Here is an 18531-nt window from a genome sequence, read left to right on the forward strand (position 1 = left end):
TAAAATAATTTAATCATTAGAATTGAATTTAGATACAAATTTCAGATTACTAATTGATTAGATTAGAAATAATCAAAAATCTAATCACAATTAGTGACGATTAGCATTTCTAATCAAAACTAATCAAAAAAATAATTGATTAGATTTCTAAATAATTTTTGATTAGATTTGATTAGATCAACTATTTTTAACTATTTTTGTGAAAAGAAAATATTTATTTGTCATATTTGTTGCTATATTTACATAATATAAAATACTCAGAAGTCATCCAGAGCCTTTTAGGTTCAGCTCTTCAGGCATCATCAATACTCCAAGACGAAATTCATTGTCAGACTTTTCTTTGAAAAGTTGGTATTAAAGAAGTCTAATGTCTAGAGTTTATTTAAAGAACAGGGTGCAACGTATGCAATTTTATACAATATTCAAAAACTGTTATATTATGTAAATATAGCAACAAATATGATAAATAAATACTTTCTTTTCACAAAAATAGTAAAAAATAGTTGATCTAATCAAATCTAATCAAAAATTATTAAGAAATCTAATCAATTATTATTTTGATTAGTTTTGATTAGATTTGATTAGAAATGCTAATCGTCACTAATTGTGATTAGATTTTTGATTATTTCTAATCTAATCAATTAGTAATCGTCAAAAATGGCTAACTAATCATAATTAATCAATTTTCAACCAAATAAAATTTCTAATCCAATTGCTAATCATTATTCCCAAGCTATGAACTTAAATTGATCATTTCCCAATAAACTAAAATGCATTTTAAATCGAAAATTAAATTACGTGTCGACATTTTGACGGGTTAACCAGAATATTTGGTTTTGTTATGCATATTATTATTATACCCTCCATCATAGGATGGGGGTATATTAACTTTGTCATTCCGTTTGTAACACATCGAAATATTGCTCTAAGACCCCATAAAGTATATATTCTGGGTCGTGGTGAAATTCTGAGTCGATCTAAGCATGTCCGTCCGTCTGTTGAAATCACGCTAACTTCCGAACGAAACAAGCTATCGACTTGAAACTTGGCACAAGTAGTTGTTATCGATGTAGGTCGGATGGTATTGAAAATGGGCCATATCGGTCCACTTTTACGTATAGCCCCCATATAAAAGGACCCTCAGATTTGGCTTGTGGAGCCTATAACGGAAGCATATTTCATCCGATCCGGCTGAAATTTGGTATATGGTGTTTGTATATGGTCTCTAACAACCATGCAAAAATTGGTCCACATCGGTCTATAATTAATATAGCCCCCATATAAACCGATCCCCAGATTTGGCTTGCGGAGCCTAAAAGAGAAGCAAATTTCATCCGATCCGCCTGAAATTTGGTACATGGTGTTGGTATATGGTCTCTAACAACCATGCAAAAATTGGTCCATATAGGTCCTTAATTATATATAGCCCCCATATAAACCGATCCCCAGATTTGGCTTGTGGAGCCTCTGAGAGAAGCATATTTCATCCGATCCGGCAGAAATTTGGTACATGGTGTTGGTATATGGTCTCTAACAATCATGCAAAAATTGGTCCACATCGGTCCATAATTATATATAGCCCCCATATAAACCGATCCCCAGATTTGGCTTGCGGAGCCTCAAAGAGAAGCAAATTTCATCCGATCCATCTGAAATTTGGTACATGATGTTGGTATATGGTCTCTAACAACCATGCAAAAATTGGTCCACATCGGTCCATAATTATATATAGGCCCCATATAAACCCATCTCCAGATTTGGCTTGCAAAGCCTCAAAGAGAAGCAAATTGCATCCGATCCGGCTGAAATTTGGTATATGGTGTTTGTATATGGTCTCTAACAACCATGCAAAAATTGGTCCACATCGGTCCATAATTATATATAGCCCCCATATAAACCGATCCCCAGATTTGGCTTGCGGAGCCTAAAAGAGAAGCAAATTTCATCCGATCCGCCTGAAATTTGGAACATGGTGTTAGTATATGATCTTTAACAACCGTGCCAGAATTGGTCCATATCGGTCCATAATTATATATGGCACCCATATAAAACGTTCTCCAGATTTGACCTCCGGAGCCTCTTGGAGGAGCAAAATTCATCCGATCCGGTTCACATTAGGAACGTGGTGTTAGTATATGGTCGCTAACAACCATACCAAAATTGGTCCAATCACACAAAAATTGGTCCATATCGGTTCATAATCATGGTTGCCACTATAGCCAAAACTAATCTACCAAATTTTATTTCTATAGAAAATTTTGTCAAAATTTTATTTCTATAAAAAATTTTGTTAAAATTTTATTTCTGTAGAAAATTTTGTCAAAATTTTATGTCTACTTTGTCAAACTGAATTATATACGTATTGGATCGATCTTTTTTGATTTAATATATACCACGTATGGACTTACATACAATTTAGAAGATGGTGTTAGGAGGTTTTAAGATACCTTGCCATCGGCAAGCGTTACCGCAACTTAAGTAATTCGTTTGTGGATGGTAGTGTTTAGAAGAAGTTTCTACGCAATCCATAATGGAGGGTACATAAGCTTCGGCCTGGCCGAACTTACGGCATACTTGTTTTTTGATTAGATTTTTTGGAAACCTATTTAATAATTTTAATTTGCTTTCAACCGTCGAACGGAACGGACGTGTTTTTTAATAGCGGATAAAATCATCGTAATAAGTACCTACTACGAATTTCAAGTGTGGTGGGATATTAGGCCACCATGCAGAGAAATTCAAAGACATCCACTGGGTTGCTAACTTCAGGGCCCAGTGGACGGGTATCGACTGGAGTTATAAATTTGGGCAATGACCAAGAGTTAGGCCCAATTAGTCGACCTGTAGACGGGTCGACAGGTGGCGACAATTTGACAAGTCGAACCTTTTCCAAGGTAACGGCATCAAAAGGAGGTAATCCCTCACGAAAGAGATTCAAGGAACGCAGAAATGCTTTGTTTATCCTAAAGAAATTAGGATCAGTCGACCCAAGCACGTTGTCGGCTAAACAAAGCGATTCCTTAAAATGGGCTCAAGGAATTCTTGAGGCTGGAAAAAGGGAACGATCACCGGATGAGCTGTCATCCTCCAAATGGGATAAACGATCGTTTGCCTCAGTTGCCAAAGACAGCCTTGTGATGGCTATCATAAATAAAGGAGCATTGGACGGTATGGTTCCAAAGCAAAAATGGGGGGAAATTGAGAATGCTTTGTCTGGCGTCTACTCACAGGTGCTGGAAAAGTTTCCCGGCCCAGATCCTCGACACCAAGAGGCTGGTTGGTATCAAGGACGATTTAAGCTAGTCGCATTTGAGGACCAGAGGTCTATAGAATGTTTTAAAGCTGCTCTGATATTAATTGGTGAAGTTTGGGAAGGAGCTGCTCTAGAGTTAGTCGAGAAGAAAGACATACCGGCTAGACCAAGAGCACATGCGTGGATACCTGCAAACCCTCCTGACCCTGAATCTATTTTAAATAGACTGAAACAATGCAATCCAGATCTTCCAACAGCTGATTGGAAGGTTGGCCGTTTGGATGAAGTGGATGGGCCAAGACGGCATGCAGTGTTTATATTGAACACTCAGTCTTATTTGTTGCTATACAAATATAGCAACAAATATGACAAATAAATATTTTCTTTTCACAAAAATAGTTAAAAATAGTTGATCTAATCAAATCTAATCAAAAATTATTTAGAAATCAATCAATTATTTTTTTGATTAGTTTTGATTAGATTTGATTAGAAATGCTAATCGTCACTAATTGTGATTAGATTTTTGATTATTTCTAATCTAATCAATTAGTAATCTGAAATTTGTATCTAAATTCAATTCTAATGATTAAATTATTTTATTTCTCTAATCGTAATGATTTCTAATTGTAATCGAAATTCCCAAGCTATGATAATAAAGTACTTTTGCTTAAAGAAAGTTTCATTTTAATGTATGAACATTTTCATAATAGTAAAACGGTTTGTTGTTCCTTTAATTATTTAATTTCTCTGTACTGTGGAATGATTGATTTAAAAATAGTTTAGTCGTCGACATTTTAAAGAGACTGTTAACCAATTTTTATTATCGGGTTTCCCAAAAAATTATTTAATTTCTCTCTACTGTGGAATGATTGATTTGAAAATAGTTTAGTCGTCGACATTTTAAAGAAACTGTTAACCAATTTTTATTATCGGGTTTCCCAAAAACTAAGCAAGTAAACCAAAATAATACTGACTTTTTAACTTGGTATACCCCTACCAAGTTAAAAAGTTTACAACACCATATAAATCTTATGGTGTTGTAAAAATGAACTAAAATACAATGTTATAGATAAACTAAAATTTAAGAGAATTATAAACTAGACAAGTTGAAAAAATCTTAAGGGCTAAATCATGGTCAATATTACTACAGTTTAGTTCATTTTGCAATGGAAAAGGGTTCACTGTTTTTTCAGTGTATCAATGTTCGTGATGGTGTATAAAGAAAGAAAACAACTACAGAACAACAACCCCTTCATTCGTCTTCATTTTGAAATCAATTATCAGGTAACATTCATACAGTGACGCTAACCTTTTGTAAAAAAAATTGGTTTATGATTTTTTTGTAGGTATTGAAATTGTAAAAGGAGGACAAAATCGTTACGCAGCACCTTATTAAAAGTGAAAGGAACAACAGTTGGTAACTTTACATGGAAACTGGAAATAGTGGAATAATAAGCTAATATTTCAAGGCCAGTCGATGCTGTTAATTCTTAATAAATATATTTAATATATCTAATTATACAATTATTTTTCGAGCTTTATGGACAGATATAGATTAAGGAACATGGTTAATAGAGCCATTTCGGTCCGAACCCGAACCGAAACATGTACAGTCCAGGCGTGTATAGATTTGTATCTGGCGTTTTCTTTTCAATGGCTCTATTAACCATGTTCCTTAATCTATATCTGTCCATAAAGCTCGAAAAATAATTGTATAATTAGATATAATGCATTTGGACGTCAATTGCCTGTTTCGGTATCAGGCTAACATGATATATTTAATATATTAATAAAACATGTCTTTTATTGAAGAAAAAATGTCTTTATAAATAAATAAAACTGTATATAAAAACGAAGGTAAGCAGTTCTAATTTTGAAGTAAAAGGTTTACCACAAATATGTAAGATTTTTCCAAATTAATGAAAAAAGTTCCATAAAATTCCATATATGAATTCAATTCAGTTAAATTTTTTCATTCTGTAGTATAGTGGTACATAAACATAGGAAAATGTTAACTAATATATGGAATGCATTCTACCTAATTTCTACGAAAATCACATCGTTCAAACAAATAAAAATGTCTTTGGCGCTATACGAAGTTCAACTTTCTTCACAATGAGTTCATTTTAACTTAAAGAAGTGGTCACTTTTTTCTGGGTGTAGTAGCTGCTCTACATATTCAGCACTACCAGTGGCTGGTACAATCGACACACATGTCCCCTCGAAAGTGTTAACGTGCAACGTCATCACTACACCGAAAAAAATTGTACTGTTTTTTATGAAAAATGAACTAACCCACAGTAAGAATGACCATGATTTGGCGCCAAAGATTTTTTTCATCTAGATAAGTTCATGATTTTCTTATAAATTAGTTTATGTATTGCATCGTATTTTAGTTCATTATTACTATGCTGTGGGAAGAATATAGTTAAACTCATTCAAAATATTCTTGCTATCCAGAAAAATGAACAATTTTTTGGGAAACCTGTTTTAAGAAATTGGTTTGAAATAAACTGTTTGTCGGTATAATTTTCAAAAAAGTAGAGAAATTGAGGAATCAAAGGTACAACAAGCCTGTATACAACTAAGAAATTTTTCGTACAAAACAAGTCAGTTTTCTATAACCACCAGTATTTTATTTCAAAAAATTATTATATTACACAAAACTATGGCTTATGATATACAATAAAGGAAATATTTTTATTCGTACTTTGGATGCAGTTACTTGTCGGTAGTTAGTAATTGATTCTTCAAAAGAGTAATATTCTATGATATTAGGACTAAACTAATTAATTTAAATTTCCTTGTTTTCTATCCATATGAAAGATATATGTGGCATAAGTTGCTATATTCATTGAATTGTTGTCCAATTTCATCGATTTTGACTAACTTTTGTTGGGCGGATTTGTCTTATAAGCATCTGAAATTGCAAAGTTATACAAAATATAAGAAAAATATCAAATTCTATCGTTCATATTGATTTTTTACTTACGGGTTTCAAGAGTATTTCCTACAGCCAATAAGGATATCAGCTTAGTTAGCATTAAACAGTAAGAATATTCCAAAAAATTACCATTACAAGGCCTGTTTACCTGCAAGTGAAAATAATTATTTTTAATAAATTGAAATTTTGGTTTTATTAAAAAACTGACAAAATACCGTTTATAGAAAAACTTACCACATTGAAAAATCCATCCAGTAGGTACATTATTGGAATCACGTCCATGGACTAATGGGACGTTTTTGAAATTATTCTCAGAATATATTTGAAATAAAATATTATAAAATTAGACATAATTTCCACTTGTCAGTATAGCATTTAGTATTTAAGGTGGATATTAAGTTCGAGTTTAGCGGCTAAAATCGCAATTTTCATTATAAGTTTTCTTTAATAATAAAAAAAATAATCTTTATAAAAAACTTGGTTTGTGCTATACTCCATCAAGTAATATTTAAATTTGTATCGAAGACGTATAATTTTATACTTTTCCTAGTAATTTATTTTTACTTTTAGCGGCTAAACTCGAACTTAGTACTCACCTGTAGGAATTGCTGTAACATAAAAAATGTAGATTAAAAAAATGGATGTAGAATAAATATAGATCATCCTATTACCGCTGATGTTGTATATTTTTTATGTAAATCAATTAAAAATCCGCACTAATTTTAAACCATTAACAGAAATATATAGTTCCTATATCTGTTATTTGTTTTTTCTTAATAAAAAGTGGTTTTGATTACTCTAACATCACATCATTCCCTTCTCGGTTTCTAAAATGTTTCGAATAAATGTATTTTCATTAATAAACACCAATACCGCACGTACAATTTTGCAAAATTAAATCCACGTGTGCACTTCATAAATGCATCAACATAACTGAATGCAACAATAAAACTCAAAGACACAAATAGTCAAAGAAAAACAACTCCACACCAAAGACCATTAATAAAGAAGACGTGAATTGGGCTTTGATAGTGTTAGTAATAGAAAACAGAGATTAATATCATACTTGTTGGAAAAGCGCTCCGAACTTACTGGTTTGATGCAGACAATTTTTATTTAGCTATTTTCTCCAATATTTCACGCAAATTTCTGTGTCGGTTGCACTAAATTATTAATAAAATGTTTCACAAAGTGTTTTTGTTCGTTTAAGAGTTAAAAAAATTGCTAAAATAAGCGAATTAAGTTTTGTTACGAATGCAAAATGAAAAGAGAAACCGAAAAAAAGTTGCAACGTCTCATGGAACATGTATGATATTAATCTCTGTTTTTTCAAGAAAAAGAGGAAGAGCAAGCTTATCTCACGTCTTCTTTATTAATGGTCTTTGCTAAAAACTCCCTCACATGATGCACTCACATTTTCCAGTAGCACGTTTATTGATTAGTTGGAATTCTATCTATAAGTTAAGGTAAAATATATAACAAATCTATGAGGAATCTATAAAAAATTATATACACCCGTCAAGGATTATATTAACTACTTTTTATTCTACTTTATCTAAAATTTTCAATGCGAGTAAAAACACTCCAACACATAATAAAAAGGGAAATAATCTGTAGGTAGCCATCGTACGAATCGGTAATGTCGTTAAGTTAATTTTTACTACAAAAATTTTTTTCCATACAAAATTTTTTCTTAGTAAATTGTCCACATTTCGTAGTAAGATTTTTATATTGCCCATGTATTTTTATAATAGAATCAACGATGCATTAACTACTGTGTTGGAAATTTATTTAAGGAAAAATCCTTCCCATTTCGTAGTTAGTGAACTAAAAAACATTTACTGAATTTTTATAAGTTTTCCTTTAGCTAAGTTAATTTTCGTTTTGGTTACGAAAAATGAACTATATTAAGTAAATTTGTTGCACTATGTGAAAGTTAAAATGGTCCTTAAATTTACACGACACTTTTTTTCTGTGTAAATACGATGAGCTAAATACTCTCTTAAAACGATTTTAGGAGGTTGAAGAGTGTCAACCAAAGATTATAGAAGAGGAAGATGGGAGATTGGCTACTGAGCACATCAAACCATTTACCACATTAGTTTAATACTCGAACCAAACGCGTATACGATAAGTATTGACATAGCATTAAAATGCAAATAAAAAGAAATTAAGAGCACGAAATAAATTTCCATAAAAGGGAAAATGTAATTTTTTTTGTTGTTGCCTAAAATTTTACATTGTTTCATTAAGAAAATTACATTTTTCTTTTAAAAAATAAAAACTAAAAACAACTAAAAGGTTACAAACATGCATTAAACTAATCTGGTAAATGCAACATTTGGTATGACGCAAGGCAATTTCCCATCTTCCTCTTTTATTATCTTTGAATACAACAATCTTCGATGAACTTAACAGAGTAAAAGTTCGACTACCATTCAAAGAGTCTGTTAGTAAATTGGGAGCATCGTTAGAAATAGCCCAACGTCGATTTACATATTTGGAAAAAAGATTTTTGAGAGACGAATCGTTAAAAAATTTGTATGTTGATTTCATGAATGAATACTCTAGGCTTTGTCATATGACAACGGTATCGTGGGATAATATTGATAGACTACATTATGTGATACCCCTTCATTCTGTTCTTCGGCCTGAGAGCACCACAACAAAGCTCAGAGTCGTTTTCGATGCCTCGTCGCGTACATCGACGAATATTTCACTTAACGAAGTTTTAATGGTGGGACCTACCATTCAACAAGACTTGGTTTTCGATTAAATAGATACGCCTTGACTGCGGACATATGTAAAATGTATAGGCAGTTTCTCGTGGAAGAAAGTGAACGTAATTTCCAATTAATTTTGTGGAGAAGTGACAGCAACCAGCCACTTGAGTTATGTCAATTGAATACTGTCACCTATGGGACTTCGGCTGCGCCATTTCTTGCAGTAAGAAGATTGTTTTTCATCGCAGATAGATACAAAGAAATATTTCCTATTGGCGCACACGTTTTAAAACAAGATGTCTATGGGGATGACATTTTGACAGGAGCGGAGACTATTTCTGAACTTTTGGTTAATAAATAACAAATTATCAATATTTTGAAAACAGCTGGGTTGGAATTATCAAAATGGAATTCGAATTGTGATGGTATGGGCAATGTAAACGAGGAACAAATTTGCCAATTGAATAAAGATTATATCTCAAAAACTCTGGAGATGTCCTGGAAATCAAATTCTGATCGCTTTGTTTTCTATTTGAACTTGGTTTATTGACCCAGCAAAAAAAATTGGAAGTTCTTCCAAAGGCACAACTTTAAAAGCACTTCCAGAAGATGCACTCCCAATGTGTTCTTTATTTTAACTACCCAGGAAGTTCTTTTAATTCAATTTTTTATAACTTGGTTTTTTCATACTTTTAATGGGTAATTTTAACTTTTTTTGTTTCAAATAGGTTAAAAACAATGTAAGAATTCATAAAATGGTACAAATTATTTAAATTTTGTAGAAAAAAATGCTAAATCCAATTTGAAAAAATTGTGAATTTTTGAAAATATTTGAGGTCAAACGTTCCCGAGAAGCGTTAGAATCCATTAAAAATTATAAAAAATTATACAAATTATTTATTTGACAAAATATCACAGAATTTTTTTAATTTACATCCAAAAATTTAATTCGATCACACCTAGAGAAGTGATGCAAATTCAGTACAACGGCTGTTGAAATGGAGGACTTCCATCCTATGACAAGCCCATGTTAAATTCATCGCTTCTGCGTCAATTTTGCTCCACTTCCGGATCCAAAAAGAACATTTTCATTACTTTTTTGGTGACGCAGCATTGCTTCTTAGTGGAACATGGGAGAAAATTCGACACAAATTTGACACACAGAATTATCGAGTATTCTTTTGGTCAGATTCAAAAATCGTATTGGGCTGGCTCTCAAAACACTCATCGTCATTTGTATGCTTCGTCGTCAATAGAGTATCAGAGATACAAAATCTGACTCATAACATCTCTTGGAAGCATGTCTCATCCAAAGAAAACCCAGCAGACGTCGTTTCTCGTGGTTGTCTTGCAAATGAACTGGAATCAACCATATGGTTTACTGGCCACAATTCTATCAAGACCTGAAAGAGTGTGGCCTAGTGGTGCAAAAACTTTTACTGAGTTGCCTTCGAAAGAAATCAGAAAGTCTGCTCTTAAAATAACAACAACAACAATAGAATCCATCATCGACAGCATTATAACTCGTTCGTCATCGTATCTTCGTATCTTACACGTCATCGTTTACTTTCATCAGTTTATTGATAGAGTGAGAAAAAGTTCATATGTAACAGCAGAAGGTTTTCAAATAGCATTTTGGACAGTCGTACATCACATACAATAGACTACATATGGGGAAGAGATTGAGCGAATTAAGAGTGAGTTGGATTTGAAACCACATATACAAAAATTATCGCCTTTTATACATGAGATAGAGTTTCGCAAATAAAAGAGAGTCATTCTTCGGGTTGGTGGGCGGCTAGCAAACTCACCATTGCCATTCGACGCAAAACTTCCAGTACTCCGAAGTTTTCCCTCAAAATGGCCATAGAATCGCGAGCTGTGTGGCATGTAGCGCCATCTTGTTGAAACCACATGTCAACCAAGTTCAGTTCTTCCATTTTTGGCAACAAAAAGTTTGTTAGCATCGAACGATAGCGATCGCCATTCACCGTAACGTTGCGTCCAACAGCATCTTTGAAAAAATACGGTCCAATGATTCCACCAGCGTACAAACCACACCAAACAGTGCATTTTTCGGGATGCATGGGCAGTTCTTGAACGGCTTCTGGTTGCTCTTCACTCCAAATGCGGCAATTTTGCTTATTTACGTAGCCATTCAACCAGAAATGAGCCTCATCGCTGAACAAAATTTGTCGATAAAAAAGCGGATTTTCTGCCAACTTTTCTAGGGCCCATTCACTGAAAATTCGACGTTGTGGCAGATCGTAAGTCTATTCATGATGAAATGTCAAAGCATACTGAGCATCTTTCTCTTTGACACCATGTCTGAAATCCCACGTGATCTGTCAAATACTAATGCATGAAAATCCTAACCTCAAAAGAATCACCCTTTATAAGAAAATCATAAATCATTTTTTTTCACAAAAGGTTAGCGTCACTGAATTGAAGATTCCAAAATGAAGACGAATGGAAGGGTTGTTATTCTGTTAGTGTTTTCTTTCCACCATCATGCACATTGATAGAGTTATTGTTTGTTATTTATGTTCAATAATTAAAAAAATTAAAATAATAAAAAATTTCTCACTAATTTAAAACAACAAATATTTTTTATTTGGTATTTATTACATTACTTTTTAACAGTCTCTCCGTATACCATAACAACACGATTCTAACTAAAAAACGACCTACGCGCAAAGATATCGATTACATCGATGACAGGTATCGATACAGGTAGATAAAAGAAATATAGGAAATGTCCTATCATCTAACAAGTGTATTTTCATAAGTTTTGACAGGACTGAATACTTCTTAGTACGAGTGAACTAAAATATTTTTCTATGCTAAGTCTTATTCGTACACTGAAAAAAAGGATATCCTGTTCCAAAGATTTTGTCTTTACTGGTATTGATTTGAAGCCAAAGAAGCGGAGAATACAAGTAAGGATACTTATAAGACACAATTCTCTTTTAACCCTTATACTACGTTGGGTATTAGGTCGTATTTTTCATCACCGAATGTTACCAATTAATGCACTGAGTGATAGAAATTGTTAATTATACACTGAAAAAACAGTGAACCCACCAGGAAAGAAAATTTTAGTTAGAAAATTTTGATTAATTGTAGAAAATTTTAACTAAACAGTATTATAAACGCAGATGTCGCTCCGATTTCGCAAAAACAAGTAAAAAATTTTCGACAAATTTGAGAAGATTTATCAGAAAAAAATATTATTTTTCACTTATTAAAGAAAATTTCGTAGTTTGAAGGAAAAAATTGGAGTTCAAAATTGCAAAAATGTCTTTAGTGCCATACGAAGTTCATGATGGACGCATTATTGGTAAAATTTACAAATATTAAGGAATTCTGAACTATTTTGTGGGAGACACGAATGTAGTTCATCTTTATACTTCAATTGTGTATAATTTTTTCTTCTGCTTTAGTTAAGTTAACTTACGTACGCAAAAAATTGTTAATGGCATGGAAACTTTCTTAAAACGTAATAATTCCATGAACTAAAAAGAGAATTAAATCAGCTTTAGTGAAATATAGGGTTCACTTTTTTTTGAGTGTATTCGAACAGTAAGATATGCGGTGTTGAAAAATACGATTGGGTCATCAAATGACCCCAACGTAGTATAAGGGTTAAATTTGGGTTTTGAGTACTTGGGTTTTGTGTACTTGGGTTTTGTGTACTAGGAAGCAAATTTTAATTTTGCTTTTTCATGAATTTAATTAATTTAATGAAAAAGCATCTTGTTTTCTTTATATGCTATCAAAATTCGGACTCAACTTCCAGTAGAAATTATGGTATGTTTCAAGTAATAAACGTCTTTGAAATAAAGTGTTGAAAAACATGTCCTATATTTGAACGATTTTTTGCTTTGTAGTCAAGATGCAAAAAGACACCAAATTTAAAGACAATTTCATTAAATTTAAAAATTTTTTCTGAATTATTAAAGTCAAGTTGACCTTAGCCCAAACATTTTTTTCTTTCAAGTTAAGAAAAATTTGACTTAATGTAAATAAAATGGCTAATCTAGGAATATTTTTTCCTTTAGTTTCGAAGGCACTTTTTTTCTGGGTGTATGAACTTCGCTGCTGGGACCAAGGCCGTATTCAGGGGGGGGGGGGGTGAGGGGGATCAAACCCCCCCCGAAATGAATGAATATTTTTATATAAATAAATATATATTTTTAGCCGCATAGAAAAATCTTATCGAAGATGTTGAAGAAAAGCTTAAGGTTTTATTTTGAAAAACGCTTACCTATAAAACTTGCACAAATCATAGAATACTAGTTGAAAAGCCCGTCAAACGACGGTCGAAAAAAAAAAACAAATTGTTTTTGTTCTCGCACCACAAATTTAATTTTTGGAAAATGTCTTTCTGCTTTTTATGTGTGTTTGTTGTTCTTTTTGTGAATATGACTCGCTTTGTTTGGCCATAGCAAAAACCATAGACCAAGGAAGGTATAGACAACGAAAGTGAATTCACAGCGCTGTAGTTTGTCTGCACACCGTAGATGGCTCTTTTTGCCTGCAATTGAGTGATTTTTAAATTTGGCTTTAATTTGTTTTCTTTCGTTTGTTTTTTTGATGAAACACCAAATATTGGAAAAACATGTACAATTCTATTTGTACAATTTGTTTTCAAAGTTCTTTGCAACAACTTACTGCCATAAGGATTTCAAGCAATCTGATGCGTACCAATATAAGATACAGGAATATTCGACATTCACTACTCCATTTATTTCTCCTGATATTGTGATGAGTTATATGGAAAAGACAAAATGTTCATATCGCCCGGGCCCTGATGGGATTCCCAGTAACATCCTCAAATATTGTGCTCATTCTCTTTCGACTGCTCTTTCATTTCTGTTTAATGAATCTTTGCGCACAGGTCACTTTCATACGTTGTGGAAGAATTCATTTATCATTCCGCTATTTAAAAATGGAAGCAAGTCAGATATTACGAATTATAGAGGCATTGTTAAATTAAGTGCTATTCCAAAACTGTTGGAGAAAATTATTTCTGATAGTTTGAATCATCAAGTCTCCTCTCTTCTATCGCCTAAACAACACGGCTTCCGTAAATCTTGTTCGACCATAACAAATATCTTGGAATTGACTACAATGGTTAATGAAGGCTTTAGAGATCGTTTACAGACTGATGTCATTTATACTGATTTTAGTAAGGCGTTTGACAAAGTAAACCATTCACTTTTACTGTTACAAACTGCATCGCATGGGCTTCAGTGAATTAATGGTATCCTGGTTTGAAAGTTATCGAAAGAATCGTACACAATTTGTAGTATTTGATAACATTATTTCAAAATCAATACATGTGCCTTCTGGTGTTCCACAAGGCAGTCATCTTGGCCCTCTATTGTTCTGCTTATTTATAAATGACCTTCCATCAGCCATTAAATATGGTTACACCCTCATGTATGCTGACGATGTTAAAATTATAAAGGTTATTCGGAATAGTGATGACCAATCCTTACTCCAATCTGATCTGAATAGCATGTACAGATGGTGCTCATCAAATATGATGGAACTGAACATAAGGAAATGCAAGCATATCTCTTTTTATAGATTAAATTATATCGACACGAATTATAACTTGAATGGCACAACGCTTGAAACTGTTGAATCCTTTAAAGATCTTGGAATACTTTTGGATCGCATGCTAAATTTTAAATCTCACATTTCTATGACTGTAAATAAGGCCTATGGATCATTTGGATTTGTCAAGCGCTGGAGTAAGGAATTTTCTGACCCATTTGTTACAAGAAACTTACATACTTCACTTGTGCGTCCTATCCTGGAATATGGATCTGTAATTTGGGACCCACAGTACCAAATTCATTGCAATCGTATTGAATCTGTTCAGAAACAATTTTTACTGTTTTGTTTACGTCGGAATAACTGGACACCTCAAACCTTGCCGTCTTACAAAGAAAGACTATCGCTCATCAAATTACCTACACTGAAAAGTAGACGTACCATGCTGAATATCTGTTTTATGGTTGATTTAATTAACGGAAGATTTAAGTCTGACTTCCTTATTAACAGCATATCATTCAATGTACCTTTAGACCTACCCGCAACTTTGAACTGCTCCACATTGAATACTTTCGAACGAACTTTGAAAACAACGATCCACTTCGCCGTCTTTGTAAAGAATTCAATAAATTTTATTATTATCTTGATTTGTCAGAAGAGAAATACAATGTAAAGAAAAAGATAACATTATTATTAAATACTTGATATATTAGCAAACAATATGTATATAATGTAATATATTACTGTTAGTCTGTAAGGGTTTAATCCATAGATGAAAATAATAAAAAAAAAATTCTATACATCCACATCTTTTTTGTAATGCAAATTGACTGATTTGTACGGTAATTCTCGTTTTCCAAAGAGAAATTGAGTCACTTGACTGCGCAATTGAGTGGAATGACTGCGCACTGCAAATAAACAACACCATTGTGAATTATCAAGGTATGTCTCTATTTTAATTGGTCCACGGCAAAAACAACGAAACAGCCAAACACACATGCGTAAATGAATTGGCGATATTTCCAAACGTGCATATTCTTTTAAAAATTTTGGTCACTTTGCCAGTTACTCAGGGATGGAAAATACAATTTTTAAGAAAGTACAAAAAAGGTATTTTTTGAGCGGAAAGGTACTTTTTACTAAATTTCAACAAAAATTTCACTGGAAGATTATTGTCAAGAGACTGAATTTTAAAGAAAATAAAATTTTGACAAAATTTCCTATATAAATAAAATTTTGCAAAAATTTTCTATAGAAATAAAATTTTGCAAAATTTTTTCTATAGAAATACAATTTTGCAAAAATTTCCTATAGAAATAAAATTTTTACAAAATTTTCAATTGAAATAAAATTTTGACAAAATTTTCTATAAAAATAAAATTTTGCAAAAATTCTATATAGAAATAAAATTTTGACAACATTTTCTACCGAAATAAAAAATCGATAATATAGAATCGCATTCTTTTTTCGACTAAAACATTCTTGAAGTTCAATAAAATCCTGTTTTTGACTATGTCTTTTACAAAATCGAGATTTTCTTCCCACATGAACATGTCTGTTTTGCCATATTTGTAAAAGACTATTAGCAAATAAGGTTGATAAAGACTTTCTCAAAATATTAAAATATTTTGTCAAAGCCATTGTACCACAAATCTGATATCGACTCAAAAATGTCTACACAAAAGGTACTAAATCCTTCGCGGGGGTACTACGGTACTGACCGGGGTGAAAAAGTATTGAAAAAAGTACTGCATTTTCCATCCCTGCTCATCCGAACGTTCATTTTCAACAATGAATTCGACTAGCGAGAGTAGACTCAATGGATTGACATTAATTTCGGTTCATCGCCGAATAAATGTGCCGACTAAAGAAGTCATTGATTTATTTGCTGCCCAAAAAGCCCGTCGGCTCAATTTAATATTATAAAAATATTGTATACATACCTATACATAAATAAAATTTTCTACACATGAGATTATATGAATATTTTTTTTTTTGAAGTTGAACACCCCCCCCCCCCCCCGCGAATTAAAATCCTGGCTACGGCCTTGGCTGGGACAATGATGGTAACCTTACAGCTACAAGAGGAGGCAGATGAGGTAAAATGTATGTGTATATCCTGAAGGAACCAATTCGTTTTCAATGGTTGATAGTTGTTGAAAACTTACTGCCCACATTGTTCGAAAGGGCGGTGAATGAGTCTGCCCCATTCGAACTGGACGACACAACAAATAAATCTACGTTAACATTGCCGAAGGTTCTTTTCCTTGCCGTGGCAATGAGAGTATAATATTTGGTTGTGATGCGCTCGCACCAGGTGAATACCGGACAACTTTGGTGGTCTTATCAGAAGCTCAACCCTGTCAAAATTGCCATTGGTCATTGCTTATCATCGCGCATCAAGGTGAGCGTACGAAGGAAATATTTCACAGTTCTTCTGGGTTTCTTTAGATATTTGGCTGTGCCACATGTACGTTTCCTGAATTAATTTATGAGACTGAACGTGATTTTAAGTACACACCCTTTATGGCAATTCAGCGTCATGGCGAGCCTGCGTGCAATGGTCAGCCTTGTACTGCTCGCAAAGTATTTAAATGGTTATAGACTCATAAGTTGCGGCGAAATAAGCCAAACTTCACCAATAATTTATTTATAGCTTCTGGATTTAAGAGACAGCGACGCCTTTTTCTCATTGCTCCAAGTTTTCGTTTACATAAAGAAAAATTTCTTTTGGATGAATATCATTCAATATGTGAGAGCAATTAACCGACGCACAGTAGTGCGAAATAAACAAAAAAGAAAACATCTGCCATTTTTGATCGGGTAACAATTTTGGACAATAGTCTAGAAGTTGTTACTAGAACGACAGCATTACACCGACGAAAAAGACTGCTATTAATATGTTTCGGTGCAAAAACTATATGTTTGAAATTCAAATTTGTAACACATCACTTTTAAGTGCAAGCACATAATGTTCATACACAAGTATACCATGTTTGGGACATACACCCATAGAAAAAAATCATGAAAGGCGTGGTCATTTCAAAACGATCCGTTCATGAAAGTGAATCAACACACACGTGTTGTCAAACTGAGAACGGACGGGGTCAATCTGACAACGTAAAAATGACATCATGCGTTGTCAAAACAACAACCAGCGTTCATAATCTGACAACGTAATGGTTACGAATTTATAAACAAAATTAAAAACATCCGCTACCGTGACTCGAACCTCTATTGTCTACACCATATCATTTAACAGTCGCCTTAGCACATTGCACCACCGGCGGAGTTGTCGTAACAACGTCTAGCGATTATTTTAAGACTTTTCATGGCCAAAGGAAAATGCCGTTCATGAAATTGTGAACGCCCGTGGACGAAATCGTGAACATTCCGTTTTGATTTTTTGTGAACGTTTCCGTTTCATTTTGTCACCGTCCGTTCACGTTTGTGGAACGCAATTTTTTCTATTAGTGTATATGTCAATATGTTAGAACATATTATATTTAAGACATTGTTTTTCTTAAATATAATGTCTTTGGATGCTAACATATATTAATTTAGAATTTCCGTATAAGGTTGGGTGGCAGTCCAATATATCAGGCTCACTTAGACTATTCAGTCCATTGTGATACCACAGATAATCCAGATAGTGGTGCAAAATTGACGCAGAAGCGATGAATTTGACATGGGCTTGCCATAGGACGGAAGTCCTCCATTTCAACTGCCATTGCACTGAATTTGCATCACTTTTTTAGGTGTGATCCGAATTCAATGTTTTGGATGTAAATTAAAAAATCTGTGATATATGGTAAAAAAAATAAGTTTTGAAATTGTTTATGATTTTTAATGTATTCTGACACTTGTCTGAAATGTTTGACCTCAAATATTTTCAAAAATGCACAATTTTTTTAAAGTAGATTTAGAATTTTTTTCGACAAAATTTAAATAATTTTTACCATATTATGAATTCTTGCTCTGTTTTTAACCCATTTGAAACAAAAAAGTTAAAATTACCCATTCAAAATATCAAAAAAGCATGTTAT

Source organism: Haematobia irritans, chromosome 4 (genome assembly GCF_050003625.1).
Source record: "Haematobia irritans isolate KBUSLIRL chromosome 4, ASM5000362v1, whole genome shotgun sequence".
Taxonomy (NCBI): domain Eukaryota; kingdom Metazoa; phylum Arthropoda; class Insecta; order Diptera; family Muscidae; genus Haematobia; species Haematobia irritans.